General features: G+C 41.6%; 1 protein-coding gene across 6 annotated transcripts in view; it reads left to right on the forward strand.

Moving 5' to 3' along the window:
* Positions 1-24,263, forward strand: part of FOXP1 (forkhead box P1) — a 375,747-nt gene that overhangs the window by 111,945 nt on the left and 239,539 nt on the right. The window contains exon 1 of one of the 6 annotated variants that reach the window (XM_072785385.1): positions 21,665-21,681. The exons of the other annotated variants lie outside the window; for them this stretch is intronic. The gene's annotated coding sequence lies outside the window, so the exon portion shown is untranslated. Of the gene's footprint in view, positions 1-21,664; positions 21,682-24,263 lie in introns of those variants that run through there. 6 annotated transcript variants of the gene reach the window in all.

The raw sequence follows: 24,263 nt of genomic DNA on the forward strand, positions 1-24,263 counted from the left end.
GACACATGATCTTTTTCAGATGTGACCTAAGATAGACTAGACAATCCCCTGAAATTCCTTTCAGGGTGATGATCCTGACACTGGCCAAGTACCAAATCCCCTTTGAACTATATAGCTCTTCCTCAGGTACAGAATTCTTTCCACATGCAATGGAAAGCTCACACAGCAAGTGGATGTGGCCTTCTTATAGAAGAATAACATTGGGGTATGAACTCATTTTCTTTTGGCAAATTGCCTGTTACTCACATTCTGAATTTCTAGGATTCTAGGTCCTGACACCCTACATTCTCTGACATCTCCTTAGACCACAGTCTAGTTAGAATCCACCAAAATTATTTATGTGCCACAATGAAAAAAGATTTTCCTACCCACCCATTGTTTGTCATTATTTTACCTGTTGAACTTCTTCCTGAGTTTTTTTTTTCAACTTCATATTTTATTTTATTTATTGTTTTTTGTTTGTTTTTAGAACTTTCTCTTTTTTATTTTTATTTGTTTATGATAGGCACACAGTGAGAGAGAGGCAGAGACACAGGCAGAGGGAGAAGCAGGCTCCATGCACTGGGAGCCCGACATGGGATTTGATCCCGGGTCTCCAGGATCGCGCCCTGGGCTAAAGGCAGGCGCTAAACCGCTTCGCCATCCAGGGATCCCTGTTTGTTTGTTTTCAGAGAGAGAGAGTAAGCACAGGCAAGCAGGGTGAAGGGGCAAAAGAAGAGGGGGAGAGAGAGAGACTCTTAAGCAGGCTCTGTGTCCAGCATGGAGCCAGACGCCAGGCTCAATCCCAAACCTGAAATTATGACCTGAGCTGAAACCAAGAGTGGGACTTTTAAACAGCTGAGACACTGAGGTGCTCAACTCCTTATTTTAAACACTTTGGTAAATAGTCCTTATCAGCCATTATCTTTTTATCTAATGCACAAGGAAAAATTCAAGTGTCCAGAATTTATACTTGGTTCAGTATAACCACTAGGTCATTGAGTTCATGTTGTCTATTGTCACACCCCCCACAACCGTACTCTCTTTGGATGTTTGTAATAAATTAGTTCTCTTTTCAAAGATTAGAAAGCTCTCCTAGTTTTTCTTATAATGTAGCTGGAAGTAGGTTGGTTCTTTTTTCCTTAAGTATTTGTAGTATCTGTAGTCTTGCTTTTGGATTCACAGTATTTATAATGTGAAAAGGAGAATTAGTTCATTTTGTTTCTCTTGAACATAAAGAAAGAAGGAAGTGTATTTGCAGGTGTTATTATGCCTAAACATCACTGTGCTTATGTTTCATTATTTGTTTTTAATTTTACAGCCTACCTCTTCATTTTTCCCGGTCAGAATGAGTAACATTGATATTAGGTTCATTTAAGCAGAGAAGCTATTTTAAACCAACTTGTCTCCATTGAAAGAAAAGGGGGACTTTGCTGTCAGCTGCAGAAATGCGGGTTTTCACCAGAATGATCAGTTACTGAACGAAAGTGGATTTGAAAACTCACTTAAAAAAAAAAATATATGAATAAAGAGGACAGCGAAAAACAAGTATCTGGGTAGTCAAAGTGTACTGGAATCTTTTCCCTCACTCTGGCAAGCCCGCCATCCTTGTAGGTGTATCTGAAATGGAACAGAATGTGTGAAAGCCATTTAAATAATTATTTGATAATTTAATAAAGGAAAATGCTTCAAGCCACCACACCCCTCCTACGGTTGATAAGTGATGCCACCTACTGTGAAAATATTTTACAAAACACTTCGTTTGGAATCAGTATCAAATAATGATTTTAAAATAAAACATGTGTAGAGTTTTCTCTTGGCTCTTCCCAGTTTTGGGAGCAGACTGTCAGCTGCCCACCCTCGAGTTGATGTACCAACCTTTTTTTTTTCCTCCTCCCCCAGAGTTGCTTCTCTACCCACAGGTTTGGCTTAGCAGGTTTTATATACTGGTTTTCAGCCCTGGAATGACTTTTAATATATTTGCATTTAATTTTTTTTTTGGATGGCAGTTCCGCTTAGCATTTTAAAATATTATCTGTTCACTGTCATAGGTAAAAGGGATGCATTTTTTTTCTCTTCTTTGTTTTAAGGAGGATGATTTTAAAGATTTGAACCAATTATGTGTACCAGACACACACCGCTACTTATGAGGGCAGTTTTGTGTGCCCAAGGCATTCTGCTGTGCAGATAGGAGTTTCTTGGTACCAGAACAAGTCAGAAGCACCACATACCCTTATAATTTCCTGGCCAGTTGAGTGCATTTGCTCTCTGAGAAACTGGTCTAAAGAATAGCAAAAACGATCCATTTAAAGGCTGCACAGTTTACTTGGCATCTCTGAACATACAGCATCAACAGGGCGATATTCCTGTAAGGCTACAGGCTTTGCAAGGTTATGTTTGGCCTTTTTTCTTCCTTTTGCTTCCCCACCCACGCCCCTCCCCAGTGAGGTCTGCTCTGGCTCCTGCTATCTTTTCAGCAGCCCTGCTGTTTGGAGCACCTTGTGGAGCTCCAGGCGGCCTGAGAAGCTCTAATTGTGAGCAGCAAGTTTGCAGGGAGTCCTGAAGGTTGCAGCGCCTCAGACATGATCTGAGCTTGACAGAAGTGGTGCAATTATCCAGAAGCCCTTGATGAAGCAGCAACTCTTAAGGAGGGAGGCTACTCGAGTGGTCGTGGTCGTGGAGCATTCCAGAACTAAAAAGAACTGGCTGCCCTGTCAGATGCAGATCCCATCTTGTTGTTATTGTTTATTACCCGCTGGATAGCTTAATGAGATGGCACAGAGAACCCGATGCAGCCGATCCAACTTTTTTTTTTTTTTTTTTTTTTTTAATTTCCAAACTCTCTTGGTGACATTGACTAGAAACAGGGGAAAGAAAGAAAGGGATGTGGCTGATTTGCATATTGTACAAGGATATCGTGAAGCCCAGATGATGAAATCTGAATAAATACGTGGATTTTGAGAACCTTTTTTTTTTTTCTGACAGTATTCAACATTAAGTATATACTTAAGCAGTAATGACTCTGAAGCTATGCTTTGCATTCATGAACACACACCGTAGGGTGACGCTTCAAGCTCTAGGTGAAGCCAAGATTTTCTGAATTATGTTTCATTGGGGAATTTTTACCTTTTTTTCCTGTTTATGACAGTCATTTCATCTGGTTTTATAATGAGGTCAGGAACAGGTGAATGTAAAATAATACTAGTAAGTGGAGTGATTTCTGTGTTAATGATTAGGCTATTTTTTAAATTAAAAAGTTCTGGTATTTGAAACATGCTCTGTACTTTAAGCACACTTACCAGTAATTAATCAGAATGAAAGATTTTAGTGCTCCCTGATTATGTACAAATGATCATGGCTACCTGTCTACCAGAAGTCAGAGAAACTGGCATAACGGCTAAAACTGGGGGAATAATGGGTTGTCTGCTTGCTTTTTTCCCATTATGCCAGTAAATAAAGAATTAGCCCTTCTGTTATATAGGGGTATACTTAACTCCTTCCCCCAACAGGCCAACTTTTCCCTTTTATAAAATACAGGTCTGCATATTAAACCAATAACCTTTAAAAAATGAGATATCTAAAAAAAAAAAAAAAAAACTAAGAAGAAAACCCACAGTAAAAGCATTTTACTAGGGAACCTCTTACAGCACATTTTAAACATCTTTTGTGTTTCCACATATCAAGCTACTTTATGGACTTTTGCTGTGGCATTGCCCTTCAACGAGAAAGCTTTTTCCATTTTGTACCATAAAGAATATTATTTTTCTGCCAGCCAATTTTCTCTGTTAGTCACTAATTGGCTACATAAATCTCGGGTGTTGAGAATGAGGAATGTTTCAGTGTCATAGAGTGTAATCTTCACCCTTATTTACCAATTCATTAAGATTCATTGATGCAGGATCGGTGAGAGGAAATGACAACATAAATCAGACCTCCAACATAATGACCCTAATCAGTTGGGAATTGCTGGAAATGTCATGATGAACTATGTCCTTGTGTTAGTGCCACTGTACATTGTCATTGCGCTGCTTTATGAGTGGGACGCATCTTCCTGACACTGACTGTATTTAACGAAAAAAGAGTTGTTAAAAACCTGATTCCATTAAAGCCAGGAGATCCATACAAGGTCCTGTGGTATTTAGCCTTGCGCCCTTTACCTTCATTGTAACTGCTTAATGGAGCTGCAGTTTAATGCACATTTAGAGTACACCTGAGTAAAAACTCCCCAGGAAAAAAAAAAAAAAGCAAGTTGATTTATAGCTTGTCATGTCTTTATTTAACCCAATAATTTCGGCATGTATGGAGAATTGGAATCAGTAAGTTCTCACTTAGGTACCAAATCTCTTGTCACTAAGCTGAGGAAGCATCCCACTGACCTAGAACTCCCTAAATATCCTCTCCTCCAGTGACGTGTGGGATGAAAACCTCGGTCTCCACAGGTTTGCTGATGGTAACCGCTGGTCATTCCTAGAATCATGTGTCAATTCAAAATTAGCAATAGAATTTGACAGGGCTCATGTAAAGAGGTTTCTGGATCCCCTCCCACCCCCGAAGGTATTGATTTAATTCCACCACGATCTTGGAATGGGTTACTGGAAGATGGGGGGTTACGTAGCTCACGCGCATTTTTTGATTTAATACAGGTTATTCATTTAGCCATAATGAATTAATTGGACAACAGTATGGGGACCAGCCCGGCAGGCAATCCTCCTTCCCTTTCTCTTACTGCCTATTAAAATCTTGCCAGTGAGCAGCAGGTAAACACCTTTCAGGAGGTGAAGATTGAAAATTGTCACTTTATACTCCTTTAGTTTTTTTTTTTTTTTTCAAACATCGAGCACGATGGTAACCATTTTTTTATCTTAAAAAAAATCTTTAATCTATGGTATAAGGCTGAGAAAGACCTATAAGAGAACAAGACAAGTTTACCTAATCTTGACAGCCCTGGGTGTAATCTCACTCTGCTTGTGACAAGTCAGACTCTAAGATTTATAACTCCTTAATCAAATGTCTAGAAGTCTCAGGAAATGTTATCATAGGACTTCCCTTCACATGACTTACTGAGAACTCAATAGACCGTTAGATAAGCTCTAGACTGAGCCGGACCTTAGAATAATTCAAATTGGCTAACAGTTCTTCTTCTTCTTTTTTTTTTTTTTTCTTTTTTCTTTTCTCATTGGGGGTGGAATGAGTATTTTCATTCTGTGTTGACATGGGCATGCTTACAGTCATGTTATATATATCAGGGGGCTCTGTTGCTCCTAGGAGAAAGACACCGTCTGGTTTTGGCCCCGTGGTCTTCAGGTAAACACGATTCGCATCCTGAGTCTTAGATCTGCATAGTGAGGGGACTCTGAGGAACCACGAGGATGATAAAAGCCATCTGCTGCTGGGGTGGCGACAGTGACATGCTCCCCGGGCGGCCCCAGAGGCAGCCTCCAAGAGGGCCTGGGTCCTGGCTCAGCGATGAGGAGGGGACTGCCGTGGGTCATGAGCCACCCGTGCGTCAGTGGAAGGCTGAGTAAGAGCATGAGAACCGCTGCCGCGCTGGAACCACACCGGCCTTCTCATGTGGTCCAGGGGGCCCCGGCACCGCCGATACCACGAAGACCAGAATGACTGTCCCCACCCACAGCCAAACCAGAAACGTCCTGCTCACCCTGCCCTGTCATCAGAGGGGACTGTCAGCTGCTGTCTGACATCCCGCGTGCTTTGGCTCCTACCCCAGTCTGACCAGCACAGCCGTGCACAGCCCCTCTTACTGGTTGGTGACAGCTCACTTAGCGCACACGCCCAGAGACTGAGAGTGGGCAAGGTGGTGAGATGCACAGAGGAGGGGGAGAGAGAGATGGAGAGAGAGAGAGAAGGAGGTGGGGGGACTGACTCACAGCGAGAGAAGAGGGAGCAGGGGAAAGATGTATGGAGGGAAAGAGGAAGAGAGGGAACCCCAGGAAGGAAAAGGGCACCCCAGGGGAGACCCTGACATCACCTATGCCTGGTAGAGGCCCTTGACCAAGTGCTCAGGTTTCTAAGGATGGCCGAGGCTAGGATGGGGCAGGGAGGCTGGCAGGGATCTAGCCTGGGCCTGCTGAGCGAAGCCAAAAGCAGAAAGGCAGCACTCTAATGTCAGCATTATCCATCAGACTTAGAGCTGGAATCTGTACTTTGAAGGATCCGGCTTCGCCTACAAAAAAGAAAAAAAAAAAAAAAAAAGATCCCGAGATTGTTACCAATTCAGACCTGGCAAGACAAAGTGAGACACCCAGGTTTCTAACCAGAGGGACTCTAGTTAGCTCGAGTAAATGGGAAGATTAAAATCAATGTAATTTAAACTTCGTCTCCCCAGAGGAGGCCGGCATCACAGGCTGCCAAAAAAGTGCCCATGCCCTTGATGTGTCAAGTAAAGTTACTTGTAAAAATAGGCACATTGACACAAAAGTTTTTTTCCTCCACCCCTATCTCCCCAGCAGGTTTTTTGAAACTTGGAATCATTCAGGTTTCATCTGTGAAACCCATCATTTGTTTCTATTTTTATTTTTATTTTATTTTTATTTTTTTATTTATTTATGATAGTCACACAGAGAGAGAGAGAGAGAGAGAGAGAGAGAGAGAGAGGCAGAGACACAGGCAGAGGGAGAAACAGGTTCCATGCACCGGGAGCCCGACGTGAGACTCGATCCTGGGTCTCCAGGATCCCGCCCTGGGCCAAAGGCAGGCGCTAAGCTGCTGCGCCACCCAGGGATCCCCCATCATTTGTTTCTAGAAGGTCACAGATTTTTATGAACCTCCTGGCTCACAAAGTATTGCCTAAATATCTGAAGACCTGATTTTCCTTAGCCCACCCTGAGCCGCTGTGGTCAGCACCACTTTCTGTGTCCGGTCTTGCTCTGCATTGAAATCTTTTTCACATCCTCTTTCTGTAGATGTAATGGGGCTTCCGTACCCAACCCTGTGGTTCACAAGCTCTCTTCCAGCATTAGCGTTTGAAGAAGAAATCCAGAATGCTGAATAGGGGATGCAAGTGGGCAGAGAATTGGAAATGAGTAGTGAAAAAGAGCTAGCTACTCCTGGTAAAGAAAAATTCTTTACAGTAAAGGGAATGTTTAACAGACAAAATACCTTCCAAATATGCAAAGCTGTGTTTATCTCGGAGAATTCTACAGGGAACAGATCCGTAGCATTAGCAATTATGACTTAGCTCGGAAGTTCCCCCCTCACCACCACCCCGTAATGCTTATAAACATCAATATAGCTTAGAGCTTTATGTTAAACTGTTTTTCTCCTATTTCTTTTAAGAGTTATTTGTCTAACATACTTTTATTATCCTAGATGATGTGATTTGGAAAGAAAGCATTAATTCTCTTATCAGCTCTGTTGCTTTCCCAGTTGTTGAGAGAATTGAGCTGCAGTAGTAGTTTATGAAGTAAGCAGCATTAAATGGAGAGCTCATTGCTGATCAGACTGAGCCACTTCTGAACTGTGGCTATCCAGGCAAAGGGGATTGACAGCATTTTTGCGGCATATGTATTGTCACCGCATAGCAGGCAACAGAAATCAGGCACCTTCACACACTGCCACCTCTCAGCTCATGGCTTTGTGTCATCTAAATTTTTGAGACACAAGCTGCCTTCACTCTTCACACCTTCACTCTTCACTCCATGTTGCTGGTTGAGTCTGAGTTCAGTGGATGGAGTTTCCTTGGATGATGATTTTTTTTTTTCCTTTGGATGATGATTTTGAAAGGTCATGGCTGTTCAGTATAGATACTGTAAGTAATATATATTCTATCATCCTTCTTCCACTGATGTCTACGTGTCCATTCATTCATTCATTCATTCAAGAGGCGCCAAGTGACGGACTGCAGTGTGCCACGTCCTGGTGGGTTTGGGCACCTATGGAGCTATTTCTAACTCTTAAACATTTTGCCTACATTATCATGTTAGAATAATGTCAAATATAACCTTGTCAAAACAACTAGGCTGTGGGGTGTCCTTGGCATACACTGTTCATGTGTGATTATTTTCTAATGAGCTTGATGATAAATTAGATGCTGGCAGCTCATGTGGGATCGCCGGGTGAGGGGATGCTTCTGTCCCATACAGTCATTGACTCATTTATTCAGCACGTGAGTACTGAACACCTACTGTGTGTCACTGTGTGAGGTGCCGGACCCTTCCCCTTTTACTTGCTGAGTGATTTTAGAAGCTCATCTAAACCTCACTGCTTTTTGTTTGTTTTACCCCGGTACTTCGCACCCTTCTTTTGCTCGTAGTCTTCCCATTACTTGAATTGATTGTACTTTATCTTCTCCATCCTATTTTTCTTCCCCAACCAGCATAGAATCAATAACTAACCATTTCCATAGCACGCTTTCTCCTGTCTTTCTTTCCCATATCCTCTCTTCCTCCACCGCTTTGGCCTTGGCAACTCTATGGCATTCCCTGCTCTTTCAAAGCTAATGCATACCACTGGCAGTGCTCTCAGAACCATGCCTCATAGGCAGCTCTGCATTCTGGACTCAACAAAGCAAGTCGTCATGGGTTCATTAACCCCAGTGTTTATGCTTTCAGATTTCTCTCATTCACTGCACCGACTATACACTATGCTTGAGCCTCTGCTACACCTACGTTCGATCTCAGAAGATGATTTAATTCCTCTTTTACTATTAAAGATGTTGGTCATATGACTCGTGAAACTTTCCTTCTCTAGACTCAGAATTTGCAGCATTTTTTCCTCTTTGATCATCTCTTTAGTCTGCAAAATGAAGAAATTCTCAGTTTATTGAGCAGCTGCCATATTGGAGCTGGAGGTGTGATTGATTGTTCATGCCTACACTCTGCATCCTTCCATTGCTCATGATCTCAGTCATTCATTCAGCAAGATTCTGGATAGTAAGTATCCAGTACTATTAGGCTTTGGTGAAGAAGTGACAGGATATTCTTGACCTAATGGGAAGAGATGTTTAGTCATAATCATAAAGAAAATGTGCCTGATCTTTAGCCAACATAAAAATAAAGTTCACCTGGAGACTTGGGAAGAAGTGTATCTCCTCTCTAAAAATAACATTTGAGCTGGGTTTCAAAGTATTCGTAGGAGTTTATTGACCAAAATAGTAGAAAAGTGGCTTCCAGCTGGAAGATAACAGTGTATGTAAAAATATGGAAGAGCAAAGCATGTTTGGAAAACAGCAAGTAACTGGGAGTAGTGCTGGGTTAGTGGAGGAGGCTAGCAGGAGAAAAGCCTGGGAAGTTACAAAGGGCCTGTTACTCCAAGCAAAGAAATTAAGATTAGCCTCCGAGAAGAGGGGAGTTTTAGAGGTTTGCAAGCTGGGGAGTGACCTGATCAGATTGGCTTTTGTTTTGAAATCATATGTATGGTAGTAGCAGAAGGTCACTGGGTATTATAGGTGAGAGATGATGGTAGCTGGATGGCCATGGGAATGAGGAAAAGAAATCTAACACACAAGACTAAGAATTACCAGGTCCTTGTGATCAACTCTGTGTCAAAAGAGATGTCAGTGACTTTTTCTGATTAAGGAAAGTAGAAGTTTTGAGGATAGATCGTTTTGTTTTGGACATGTTGAGTTTTAAGGAATCTACATAACTTTGAGTGGTGGAAATAACTAATAAAGAGAGAAGTAGCTTCCAGGGATCCAATCTGGAGTAATTAAGGAATCAGTGGAGATAAAGCAAATATACAGGGCATAGAAGAATCTAACAGAATACCAATACTGAATAGTTGGGTAGTGACAATGAGATTACACATCCCCTGGCCTGCCTGTTATAAATTCTGCCTCCAGGGTTGTACCCCAGCCTTCATACACTGGATCTGGGTGAAGCCCTTCATTCTAATTGGCTTCAGAGCTTAGGTACCACTATCCTAGTCTGGAAAATTGAGAATCCACAGTATAGAGAGTTGAAAGTAGTAGATAAAAACTTGGAGACCAAACCCTTTCAAGATACTTACCTGAATCGAAGAAAGGGGTTGAAGGTTGGCAACGGAAGAGCAGACAGGTACTCTGGAAATGATTATTTAGGGTCCAAGTACCTTGAATATATGTAGAGGCTAAAGTGAGGGAGCCAGTAAGGGGGGGGGGGTTGATGTTGGTGAGATGGTAGTTGATGGATGAGGGCACAGGTTTAAGAGTTAAGGTAGAGGGTGAACACCCTCTTAATCTCAGAAGGAAAAGAGAAAAGGGAAGAAGGATGAAGATACTTGATGTTGGGTGGGGGAATTCCCTCTTGCCTTCTCTGTCATCTTATCGAACTCAAGCTCTCTAAACCACTTGAAACCACCAACCACTCCTTCCTTCTTGAAACTCCCTTCTACCTTCTATGTCACTCTCGAGGGCTCTAGCCCTGACTGCGCCTCTGTAGTGTAATGGACAGAGATTGGATGACTTTGATATTCAAATTCTTGTCCACTAGTTTTGTGTGTGTATGTCTGTTAATACTTTCATATCATTGGTGTTTCCTTCTTTAAAAATGGAGGTTATATGGACCCCACAAGGTAGTTGTGAAGACTAGAACTTGGTATTCAGTAAATGTCACTCTTCCTGTTTCCTAAATATAGGAATGGACTATGATTTTTCCCAAGGACCCTCCCCACGCCCCTCAGTCTTACCCAGTCCCTTTGAGCTGTAGCCTCTGTACTGATGGCTCCCCACCAGCCCGTGTTTTCACTTCTGCTTCTCTCCTGAGGACAACCTCTTCCCCTCACTTGGCTGTTCTCACAAGAGCATCATTATTCTCCCAATTACGTGGGCTAGAAATCTGAGAACTTTCATTGATGCTGGCTAAGCCCTTATAATCAACTCCCAGCTTATCAGTTCTATGGCACAGGATCTCATTCATTCATTCATTCATCTGGCATTGAATTATTTATCAAACTGCCTGGTACCCTGTTGGGTACAAAACATGATCCCTGGCTTACAGTTAAGCATTCAGAAAATTAGAATGCAGTGTACTGATTGCTATGCAAAAGTTTAGTACCAAACTTGATGAGACCCTATGGGAGAAGGCTTATTCACACTTGGTGGTGAAGGTAGTCTGGAAAAGCTTCTTAGCTTGAGCTGAATTTTGAGATTCAATAGGATTTAGCTTCTTAAAGATTCACGGCAGACATACAGAGGTAGAAGGAGCCTGTGGCTACAGGTATAGAGGCATTAGAGTCTGTTGAGTTGGCCACAGTTTAGACAAGGAAGCGGAGGCAAGATGGAGGGCCCTGGTATAGTGGATCATGAAGAGCTATATGCCTAGGCCAGTGCTGTGCAATATAAGTAAAAGAGCCATATAAGGATTTTAAGCTATTAGCCATGTTAAGAAAAGTGAAAAGAATCTGGTATAAATTCTATAGTACTTTATTTAATCCAACTTATCCAAAATATCATTTCAGCATGTAATCAGTATTAAAAATTTATGGAAGATACATTTTTTACATTCTTCTCTTGCATACTGCGTCTGAAAAATCATCTCAATTTGGATGTTAAAATTTCATCAGAAATACTTGGTCTGTATTTAAATTGCATAAAACTCATAGTTGAATAAATAGATTAGTGGATTCACATACCCAAGTTGTTCAACACATACTTAAAAGTTTTCCAGTAGCCTAACCGAGTATGGTATTTTTTAAATTTGAATTTAAGGTAATTTGCATTAAAATTGCCCATGTATTAAAAATCTAGTTCTCCTGTCATGCTGGACACATTCTAAGTGTTGGATATGCCTCATGTGGCTAGTGACTTTCATACTGGGTGGAACAGGCCTTCAGGTGTGAGACTCTACACTTGAGGCAGTAGGAAGTCATTGAAGCAAGAGAGGTGACAGTATCAGACTTGCTGTGGTGTGGCCAGCCTAGGAGATGCGTTAATTCACATTCCGAGTTACAAAGTGATGTGAGCATACTCCAAAGCAGCGGTTTGGAGAAGCAGATATTACTTATATAGAAGGGACAATGGATGGGGATTGTTAAATTGAGAAATCAGAGAGAAAGAAGGCCGTCTGATAATTCTTGATTTGGAATATGCCCCCTTTCCTGAAAACCCCCAGGTTGGATTTGGATGGAGGAAGAACTAGGTGATCTCAGTGTGAGACAAGGTCGAGGTGTTTTTAGGACATCAAGGTAGAAATGTCCAGAAAGTTGTGGGAGTAGGGTCTGCAACTCTGGAAAGTTATTTTGGTTGGCAAAAATGATCCCAGAGTCCTGGCAGACATGAGGTGAAGCCATGGGAAGGATAAGGTCTTCCAGGGATGTTGCTTTAGAGCAGGGGTCAGCAAACAGCTGCCCTGGGGGCCAAATCCAGCTGCCACCTGTCTGGTAAATAAAGTCTTATTGGAACTCAGCCATACTCACTTGTTCATGTGTTGTTTCTGGCTACATTTGTACTCCAGAACTGCTGCTCTAAGTAGTTGGGACAGAGACCTTGTGGTCTACAGAGCCACGAACAGTGGCTTTCTGACCCTTTTCAGAGAAAGTTTGCCAACCCTTGCTTCCAGTAGAGGAGCACTGAGGATGGAACTTGAGGCAAGGTGAAACATTTAAGAATGAGCAGAGGAAGTTAAAGCTCATTAAAAAGTGAGAAGGAGCCACCAGATGTGTAGGCAGAGAACTACTCCGAGCAGGGAAACCTGGAGGCAGAGAGAAGAGAATTTTTTTTTCAAGAGAGACAATATGAATGACAGTGTCATGTGTTGTGAGAGGTCAAGTGAGGTAAGGATTGAAGAGTGTCAATAGAATTGAGCAGCTCCAAGCTCATTAGCAATTGTGGTAGGAATATTTTTAGCGGAGAGGTGGGGCAGAAGCCAGCTCTCAGTGGGCTGAGGAACCAGTGGGAGGCAGGAAGTGGAGACAGTGAGCTATAGTTCTTTCTATCAGTTCCATCAGCTGGTGGTGGAAGGAAGGAGAGAGCAGGAGGGAGCTGACAGATGCTCGGGGTTGAGGAGGGTTATTTTCAGGTGGGCAAGCACACCTGACAGAGGCCCAGCTGAGAGGGACCAGTGAGAGAGGAAGACTTGGATGGAGATGGAGCAGGTGCTCAAGAGGCAGCAGGAGGTGGGTGCGAGGTCCAGCTTTCATTTAATCCCCGCCCTTACCACCTCTGTCAGCCCGGGATTCAAACTCAGTAATTGGTCCCTCAGTCTCCCTCCTTGAGCTCCATCTTGGGCACTTGTATCTGCATCCTAGAAGGCTGGCCTTCCCCAGCCCTACCCGCTTCCTGCTCAGTTAAGGTTCCGCCTCCACTCTGCATTTTCAGGCTTAGCCACTTCCCTTTGCAGGCCACTCCCATCCTCTTTGTTTGGAGCACACCCTGCCTCCGCCCCCTCTCTGCCCTCCTCATGCCTAAACTTCTTCAAATACTGTACTCCATTCAGATGTCAGGGTGTCACCTGAGTCTTGCCTAACCTGACCCATAATAGGTGCTCAGTTCAGTAGTATTTATGAAGTAGAAATGCAAGCAAAAAAATCCCGAGTCATTAGAATTTTAAGGCACATTATAAATTTATTATTGAACAAGAAATAGGACTCATTGCTTTGATCCCATAATAAAAACAGTACAGATCCACATAGAACATTTTTCTCAACCATGACTCTGTTGGCTCACGGGACTGGGTGAACTTTGTTGTGGAAGCTGTCTCGTGCATTGTAGGAGGTTTAGCAGCGTCTCTGGCTTCCCAGTAGCTCCTCTTCCCTCGGCTTGTGGCAACTATGGTGTCTCCAGGTATTCCAAAAGTCCTCTAAGGGATATCCTTTTCCCTCCTACTTCACATTTTTTAGTAGTTGGATCCAAGGGAAATTATCCTAAAGATATATTTAAAAAAAAAAATTCTTATTTATTTTTTATTTAAATTCTTATTTAGTTAACATATAATGTATAATTCATTTCAAGGGCAGAATTCAGTGATTCACCAGTTGCATGTAACCCCTTGTGGTCATTACATCAAGTGCCCTCCTTAATCTCCATCACCCAGTTACCACATCCCCCCCTCCCCCACCACCCCTCTAGCAACCCTCAGTTTGTACCCTGTAGTGAAGAGTCTTTTATGGTTTGCCTAAAGATACATCTTATTCCAGGCAGGAATAAATGAAAACCACCCATTTTTGACCAGTAAGCAAGCTACCAGTGGCTGTGTTCTATTCCATCTAACAATGAATCCAGTTATAAAATTTAAAACAAATGCTCTGATGTGTGAGCATTGTTTGGTTGTATCACTCAGCTACTGTTGTTAAGACCTTAAGGTCTTAACACGAACCACGTTTCCCACGCACATACTTCTCTTTTTCAAATTAGCTGTTGCTTTCTATTCTTTGATCAGGGGCATTCTGATACCAGTGAGGTCAGAAATCTCCCATCACAAATATCCACCTGTTGAAAGAAAGCCAGCTTCTTGAAAAGGACCCTATAACTTGTACAAACATGGAGAGCTGTGACATCGTATTTCAAATTTTTATTTAAAGTTCGTGAATTCGTGGGAAACAAGCAAGGGAAAGACCTGATGGACTTTGCAGGGTTGTATTAAGGAACACTTGAACACACCCAGCTGTAATGTTATGAAAGCTTCCTACATAATGTGGTAGACTCAAGTCACTCTGCTCCTGGGGCGGGCATCCTCAGTGATGTGGGTTTGGTTATGGGCATTCTTTGATTCCTGTTCAGTCCAGTTTTCCCACTGTATAGACGTGTGCTAAGTGCACTATCAATTAACTACTGGTGTCCACAGTAGAACGTACAGGTTGCTCATCCTCCCTGCAATTATTAGCATGTACTTTCTGGACTTTAGCAAACTGCGTATACAAAGAAATGGTGCTGAAAAGCCAATTAAAGATTTGGTCTTTAGGTATCTAAAGGCTTTCAAATGATAATCAGAAGACTGCTTAGAACAAGACTGATTTGCAGTATCACCCTCTGTCCTGCTCTGCACTTTTCCTTTTAACTCCAACTTGGTTAACAAGAGTTAATTCTCAACAATAACCTGGAAAGTTAATGTCGTTTTCTAAGCTGTCATTAGAAGAAATGTTGACTTTATTGATGTCGTATTCCTCATAGAGCTAGGAAAAAGCAGGAAAATATGGTAAAAAATCACTTCACTGAGAACACGGTCCTACTTCAGGCTCATTTTATGATGGGGAGAAGAGTATTCAGCGCTTGGGAGTTTTTTAGTGGCTTCCCAAAGGTCTGGGTTTTATGGGCTACTCATAATCACTGTGATTTATTGAACACCTACTACATACAAGGCACTTTACATATATTAACTTTGTGTGCTCTCAGAGCACTGTGCATTTTTCATAGTAGCACTTAACACAGTTCTAATCTCCACTTATTTATATGACTAATTGATTACTGTGTGTCTTCCCCATAAGACAGTCACCTCCATGTTGATGGGTCTTCATCAGGTTTTGTTCCACATTTTTGCCCTAACACTCAATACAGGGTCTGACACATGTTAGATACAAAATAAATATTGCTCAGAGTGATGAGTGAACCCAAATACAGAATGGTATGATTTTAGGGAAGGAGAAATGGAAAGATAGAGTGGCTGGGTGGCTTGTTGAAACCCTCAAGTGGGCAGAGTGGGAAATCACGTTCATGTATGTCTGGTCTGGTATCTGCTCCCCTTCCCACCACACTTGCCTTCTCAAGCTTTAATATGCTTCTGAATCACCTGGAGGAGAGGTTGTTATCAAATGGCAGATTCTCACTCAGGAGGTCTGAGATGAGCCTGAGAATTTGCATTTGTCATAAGCTCCCAGGTGACACCATGCTCCTCTCCATAGCACTATGCTCTGTCTGTACCATGGTTGCAGTGTAAAAGGTGGTAACTTCCTATCTGTCGGAAGCATATGTGATTTCCTCTGGAAAGCCCTGCCAGAGTACTTGCTCTTGTACTGGTCTAAGGAAAGTGCCACTGGCATCTGCTCTTGGATAAATACATTGGCCTCATCTATCAGTTAGTTGGTTCTCCACGGGCTTGGAGAATCTTAACTCAGGTATTGATGACGCTGGTGGGCCCCAGTGTCCAGTACCCCCAGCCACTCAAATTTACCACAGAGATGCCAAGGAGTAGCAGCACCTTTGAAAGTTTCTCTGGGTGTTTAGTTGATGAATGAGTCCTCTTGAGAATCTGAGGTTGTCAGACATCAAGTGGTCCCACTATCAATTCTGTAGCCGTCCAGTGGCCCCAGCACCCAGGGTGTGAAGGGAGGCTGCTGTCAATGACCTGCTGTTGGCACCCACTCTACCTCTTCTGAGCACCTCAGGCTCTCCCCTTCTTATGGGCATCTCTATAAGTTTCTTCCTAACTATCCTTTCTGGGTCAGTGTTCCCTTCTAGTTCTTGAGAAATAGGTACAGAGCAGGGGGTCCAAGGACTAGGTGGTTATTGTGACCATTTGACACCACACGGGGGAGCATATCCCTGTTAGAAGGGGCTTCTCTATCAGAGTTGTGATTACTTATCACCAAGCCCTTTGATACCCAGCCCCACCTATACTTTGTCACCAGCCTCTGGCTGTTTCAGTTTCTGAGTTGACCCTTGCTGACTATAGGATGAAACCTGCATTCTCATCTTCGGGCTGACTGAGTATTCTTTGCAACCATTCACACCATATCTATTCATAATCTTTGTGGCTGATTGGAGCCTACCTTCATTCATCATGGCACCATTTTTGTGTGTATGCAAGACTTGAAGATTTGTATATGTTGTGTTCTAATTGTATAGCAGTAAAAATTGAAGGGGCACTTTTAAAAAGATTTATTTTAGCTCTGTATTTTGAAAAACTCTTTCAGATACTCTTTCCTTTATAGTATTCAGCTGTGTTAAATGTTCATGAAGGGTGGTTTAATGAGATGAAGACTTACAAGTTAAGGGCATCATTATATTATTGAAATAATACTGAAAGTAAATTGGCAGATACCTGTAGTTTGTCCTGAAGTCACTTATTTGAAGAGCTTGCTTTAGTTCTCTTTGCATGGACAGATAAGGCCCAGGAATTATAGATGATGAATAAGGAATATACCACTGATGGAATTTTCTTAAAGCACATGATATGTTTTCACATCTTTTCTATCTTTTTACATTAGGCTTTCTCCCTTTCATTTAAATTCTTCATTTGTTTGGTAATGTTGTTTTGCTTTTAACTCTGTAAACGATACGCTGATGCCGTTGTATTAATCAGACTCCCAAAGGTGATGATTAAAGCGTACAGATGTGGGAAGCCACAAATACAAAAGACAGCTTACATCTCACTTTTCTTTTATATATATAAATTATTCCCACTTTGTAATACCTTAGCATCATGGTCATTGTTCCCATAAAAAATACTGTATTTTGTGAAATGATACAATTATGAGGCATTTCCCATTATGTAGACACCGTGTCTTTAAATTATAGCAATTTCTTAAGATTTTAAGGCAAAATGAGCTCTTAGAAGTGTGATTAATAGCAGGGAATGAGGCTAATGCTGGGTCGTCGGTGGCACTCCATTACAAAAAAAGGTTGGACTCATAAAAGCATCCATCTTTTTGACCAATAAAGCATTTGAGTGATATGCTTACAGTTTTTATCCTATGGTAGTTACTTGGTACTGAGTAAACTCTGAACTCATGTTCTAGAAAGGCAGCTCTATGTAAGTGGCCCATGAACTGTTGTTCCTTGATGGTGTGAGAAAAGGCAGGCCTGTGAGGGAGGCTTATGTTGGAGCTGCCAGTCTGATTTTTACGCTGTCTTGTACAGGCTTAATACCCATGGCACAGGAGCCGCATGGCTTTGGGGGCCAAGAATAGAAAGTCTGGTCAGTTGATTATTTATTTCTCCACCAGCATGTGTGTACACAGGAGGCGCTGTGCCAGCACTTACTGAAATGCATTCTTAGGAATATTATGCTCTGGAGTCAGGGATATAACCTGCTCCTCACAGGGGTCTCTTAAGTCTCACCTCTTGCCCAGTGCCCCAGTACATAAGCTTGTACCACTCACTGGTGTGTTGGAAGAGGATTTTTAGGTAGTTCATAAATCATTCACCAGTTCTCATTATTGCGATTTGATGTTGAAGCAATTCCATTTTCAGCCTGTTTTAATCCTTCCGATAAAGCCAAGGAGAAAGTTTCCATTTGGTACTAGTATGTCTTTAATCTCTCTCTTCCAGTTGTAAGCTCATTATTTAACAAAGAAAGAACATGGCTCCTGCTCAGAGCCTTTGTGGACAGCAGGATCTAGCTAGAATTTAATAACATTGGTTGGGTTGTATTACATTTATTATAAAGTCTTTCTCTTCTATAAAGGGATACACACTGGCTTTCCATTTGACGAAGTGATACAAAGTTTCCTCTGCAATAGATTTATATGTTTGTCAAAAGTGAATACATTTTAAAAATAGTGTTGGTGGAGGTATAGAGCTAGATGGCAGAAATCACCAAGGTGAAGGTAGAAATGAATGCCTGAGCCTGGAGAACCAGCTCAAGTGTCCCCTCAGGTGCCATGAACCATTCTGAGAATCTCAGAACTTGGGAGATTTTCATCCCAGAGAGATGTGGAAAGAACAGGTCAGAGTCCTTGTCACTCTGGGGCCTACCCAGAGCTTCCTTGGGATTGTTCTCATCTTTTGAAATAGTTGATCAAACAGGTTATTTAAAAGACTTCTTAGCAAATGGGTTCTTTCACTTTAATTATTTTTATTTTATTTTGCAATTAAGGTTTATAGCGTGGGGTCTTTGGGGAACAAAATAAGTAACTGGGCACATGCATGTAAAACTGAAGCTGGGTTAGGGTTTTTACCACCCAACCGAGGCAGAGGAAAAAGGCACATTATTTATCCTGTTCTTGGTAAGGAATCGGTAGAACCACTTTTGAATATAAACACGTCCTCGTTTGGGTAGCGATCATGTGGCTAGGTTTAGCTTGGCTCTCAAAACTCCCCAGCTCAGTTACGATTGGCCTTTGTCGAGAGACATGGTTTCAACTCTTTGGATTACCTTGTAGAATTGTAAACTCTCTTTGTAATCCTTCACTGGTACTCTAGTTCATCTAGGCTTTAGGAAAAGAAAACAAAAATGGAAGGCCGGAGAAGTCCTGGAAAAGACTGGAAGTGCGGATAGTGTGGGTAATGCAGATGGGGAATACGGATGGCGGGTCACAGCATTCTGCTTTTACTTCTTCATTTCTTTCTCCCCGCGAGTTTCACTAGAGCGTCAGATCAGGCACTTCACTTTTCTTTGTCTCTTGTTCATCTAGGCCACGTGCATATGCATGGCACCTGAGAGTGTTCAGTTTCCAAAGCATTTGAGGAAGAGTCCTACTGTTAGCCGTTCCCGTGGCCCAAGTCTGCATCATCATTCCAAGGGGGGCAAGGCTGGCTTTCCCTCTCGAGGGCAGTGGAACAGCTCCAGTCCCAGGTGGCTTGTGAGGGCAAAATAGGAGCAGACCCAGGGTCCCTTCTGTGGGTCTATATGGTGGTAATAGGTCCACGGACCTGAGAAAGTCCCTCCTGCGAGGACGCAGAGGGCTCACCAGACATTTGTTCTCCAGTCTTTTGATGAGGTTTTAGGGGTTGCATTGGTCTGGGGAAAGGAGACTGTCAGCAGTGATGGACTTGGGAAACAAACCACAGCATAACAAAACAGAAACACAAAAGAAAATCCTCTTGTTAGCTGTGATGTTAGGGTTGCAGAACAAAGATTAGATTATAGGAGGAGGGGATGAAAGCAAGAGCAGCTAGAGAAGGTGAAGAGGTTTAGAGTGGACTTGGTGGTGGGCATCGGTGATGGGTGAGGGGACCGCTAAAATTTTGTTAACATCTGTTAGAGATGGAAGTTGCAGTAATCTGAAGGTTACTAATATACTTGCCACCATCCTCTGAGGAGTATCTTTAGTTTTTTAGGTTTTTTTTTTTTTTTAATTTCATTTTCTCATTTTCAAATTTTGCTTTAGATATCCAGCAGGGTTCTACTGTACTTTGGACTAACATTAAACAGAATTTTAAAAAATTAATTAGCTGATAATGAATGTAAGGTAGAAATTAGCAAACTGGTTTTCAGTATGTTTTGCTTATTAAATATAAAGTAATGGAGAGATACTGTTCACACGGATCACAATTAAATAGTGATATTAAACAATCTGAAAGGTAGATTAAAAATAATGCTTCAATTGCAAATTATACACCTAAATATACTATCTGTGATAAAACATGATAGCTTTCTTATAATACACAGCAAACTGTTTTACATGTTCTTGTACATGAAGCACATTTTTGAAGATGAAACATTTATAACACTTCTGTTAGTGTAGACATTGAACTCACTCACTCTTCAGAGACCTCAGATTTATTCGATAATCCGACAAACTGACCTCCTGAGTGGCTCTCTGTAACATCAGTTGATTAATTTATTTATACCGTGTTTTTTAAGGGCATCATACCCGGATATAGTTTGATTTTTTGCTGCGTACTTGAGAAACACATCTGTTTGCGTGTGGACCCAGTGCGCTTAAAGGTATCTTGGAACAAGAAACTCGAAGAGAAGGAACATGAGGGCTCTCCTTTTAGATAAAACATTCAAGATCCGAATCGGTGTCTGACCCATATATTTCATTGATAAAAGAAGATGAGCCCAGGAGATGAATGTATAGTTACTCAAGCATGAAAACATTCCAGTCTTTTAGAGCTGTGACCAAATCCAATCTTTAGTAGTTTAAACCATGTGGATGCTTTATTTTTATCTACAAGGCAGGAAGTAAAAAGGCGTTGACTGAGCTGTTTGCTTCATCTGGAGGTGACCTCTTTTTTCTTAAAGGGGGCCATCATTTTGTTATTTCCGAGCAACATTGCCAGCAAAGAGTTAACCGGATTTCACTTGATTTGCTCTGGCTTATATGATGATGAGTAATGCGAGGTTGGTAACAGCAAATTGTTGTTTATAAGCAAACATGGCATTGTGCAAACAGGCAGGCCTGGTCTCCAACTGGTTTGATTTCATGGTGGTCAGCAGCTGATCTGTGTAACATACAACCTTTCTGCCTCTCTAAATGTCAGAAGAATGACTGTTTGTTTATCTTGCCTTCTTTGCAGCTGTTTACTCTGTAATGCATTTACCTCGACCTTGATTCCGAAGAGTGGCCCCTTTCTCCTCCCTAGCCCTGTTTACATTAGTCCTGCCCCTGGTGTCACCTATGAAATCTGTTGATTATTCCACCTGGTTAATGTTAAATTGCTCTTGTAAGATGATGTGTTTGTTCATAAACACAAATGCTGGGCCCCTTGTTTACTGTACCCATGGCAGCAATCGTTATTAAACAAATATTGCTTTGTTTGCGGGGTGCGAGCAGCAGTTTATCCTGCAAGGTCTGTTTAAAAAACACACACACATTTAAAAAAAAGAAAACTTAAATACTAGAATTTTGATAAAGAAAGAAAAAAGGGGAACTTGTCCCTGGAATGTGGTTGAAACAGACTTAGGTTTGCTTTTCTTATCTTTTGCTTGGATGAAGGGGCTGGAGAGATTAGCAAGTTGTTTGGTTTTTCTAAGAGATTTCCTTAGTGTAATGATATCTATGCAGTTGTTTGCTTTTTTCAGAAGGGAGAGAGCTCTCCTGAAAGGCCACTAGCTTAGTAATAGAACATCAGATGGCTAGAAAACTCTTTGTGGAGCAAACAAGGACTTAGAAGGTGTAGGAGAAAAAGTCTAGTGCTATGAACAAGGCAGTCACCTTCGAAAGGTACAATCCTTGGATTTTGTATTATTGTGTGTGTTCATTGTGTGTCGTTGTGTGGGCTCCATAGGATCCTGTGTGTGATGGGTGTACTCGTTCAAGTTTGCAAAGGGAAGATTAACTTTGAGTTTAATGTATTGTGAACAAATTCTCGGTGATATAAAGAGACATCCTAACTGGGAAGAAATCATACAGTTGATCTACATATGTTTTTACAAGCTAGTGTTTTAGTTCTTACCTGATATTCTCACCTGTCTCATTTTAAAATGAGTTCTATGCGTTGTATCATTTCTAGTTAAATAAAGGAGACATTGGGTCTCTTTGTTCAGCTTGATGTGTGTAACTCTTGTCCCATGGTCACTGAGAGTCACATTAGAGAAGACCAAACATTAGCCTGTCCTTTGTCAGTGTTTTGCAAACAACATAGAAAACAGCTTACATCATCTTTGTTTTTTGTGTTTTTAATTATTGTTTGTTGCTGTTTCTGAATTTGTGTTGTGTTTCAATACTAGGCAGGGCCTGCTAGCATTTGCTGTAAATTACAAGGGTAAAATACAGACTGGGTTGAGGGCGGAGGCTAGGGGTAATGACCTTCAACAAATTGTGGTCTTTTATATCAAGAGAAAGCCTGTTAATCTGTCTGTAAGAGCAACTTTCCGGGGTGGGGGGGGGGGGGAATACATATATGCATACTGAAGTTTTTGAAGGATAAAATTAAATAATTGTCCCTTTCACACAATGGAGAAGTGCAAGCACTGACTTCTGATGGCCTGCATTCACTAAGCTGCCGTGATGCTCTGAACATATTGTTCACTTTGGCCACTAGAGCGGTTAGGGGCTGGAGGCAAAAGCAGGAGATAGGTGAAGTGTGTCATTGTGCACGCTAGCCACTAATTGATGTCAGGAACCTGGCCCCATGTATATGAAACTGTATAATATATGGAAATGAAAAAGAAATTCCGACCTGGTTGTTGGTTACTTTATTCCACTAGGCTATTTGTGACAGTTCAGCTGTTTGAATGTTCAGACGATTCAAGTTTGGCAGGCCTTGTTAATTCTCAAACTTACACTCTGTTTTGTTCTGTAAAAATGCATTTTAATTAAGCTCCCTAGAACACCTGGCCCCATCATACCCTAAGCTGCAGAGGCTTCCTTGTGGCAAAGCAAACAGCCTAACACAGGATTGACAAAGCTCCTTTTTGGTCTCTGTTTAATTATTTGAGCTCGTCTGGATTAATATGCCAAGGGAGTGGGTTATGCATTCTCCTTTGTACTTCTGTTTCCTAGAGCAGCTCCTTTCTAACTTCCAAAGTTTGCACACAGTTGCTATGATTACAGCGCTTAAACTCTTATCCACTGGGAAGGAAGGAAAACAAGACCAACAGTGGCCGAAATTCTGAAAATATAGACATTTGTAACTTTTAAGGGGGTGGGTGTTTTTATCCATGCTTATTGATGACTTATGAAGACCATGGAAGTTTTTTTTTAAGACAGGCTGTTAGAGCAAGACACATACAATGCATCTGAACAACCGTTCTGCCTTGGTGTTGGAATTCAAGAATTCTTTTTCTAAAAAAAAAAATCTTTTTCTTCGAAAATATAAAATTTCTGGTCTTTACTATGAAAGTCTGGTAGAAAAGGGAAATCATGTTTTTCTTAGGAACATTATTTTATTACCACCCTATTCCTCTAACTCTGTTGTGAGTCATGCATTACAGGGAAAATTAAACATCCTGCTCTCTACCTTTTTCCAGTCCAGTTGAATTGAATATTAACTGTTGATCTTGAATTTTGGTAGAGCTTTTCATTGATTGAGTATCGTCAAATTTTCAATGATTGGGACAGTCCTACTTCCGTTATGACTTAAAACAATTTAATGGCTTACTTTAGTTTCTGAGTTTCGGAAATCCAAAATGATGAGTCCTTCCAAAGGAAGTGCAGGACATAGGGTATTTTAAAATTAGGAACATCAAGGTGGTGGCCAGCACAAGCCCTTGAACTCATTTGATTGAGAAACTGGAGTTGGATTTTCCTGTCATTTAATCATTTAGCTAAGAATTCAGCAATTACGTATTAAGTTCCTACTACAGTAGTCCTTCGTATCCACGATTTTGCTTTCTGTGGATTCAGTTACCCGTGGTCTACTGGGGTTGAAAAGCAGATTATCCTCCTTCTGAGGTATTGTTAGAAGGCTGTGTCATAACGCCTAGGTCATTCACCTCACTTCAGCTCCTCACGTAGACATTTTATCATCTCACGTCATCACAAGAAGGAGAAGGGTGAGTACAGTACATTAAGATATTTTGGTGGAGGGAGGGAGACCCCATTCACATAACTTTTAGTACACTATATCGTAATAATTACTCTAGTTTATTATTGTTTTTAATCTCTTGCTGTCCCTAACTTATGAGTTAAATTTTATCATAACTTTTTTTTTTTAATTTTTATTTATTTATGATAGTCACAGAGAGAGAGAGAGGCAGAGACACAGGCAGAGGGAGAAGCAGGCTCCATGCACCGACGTGGGATTCAATCCCGGGTCTCCAGGATCGCGCCCTGGGCCAAAGGCAGGCACTAAACCGCTGCGC

The sequence above is a fragment of the Canis lupus genome, chromosome 19, assembly GCF_048164855.1.
Source record: "Canis lupus baileyi chromosome 19, mCanLup2.hap1, whole genome shotgun sequence".
Lineage (NCBI taxonomy): Eukaryota > Metazoa > Chordata > Mammalia > Carnivora > Canidae > Canis > Canis lupus.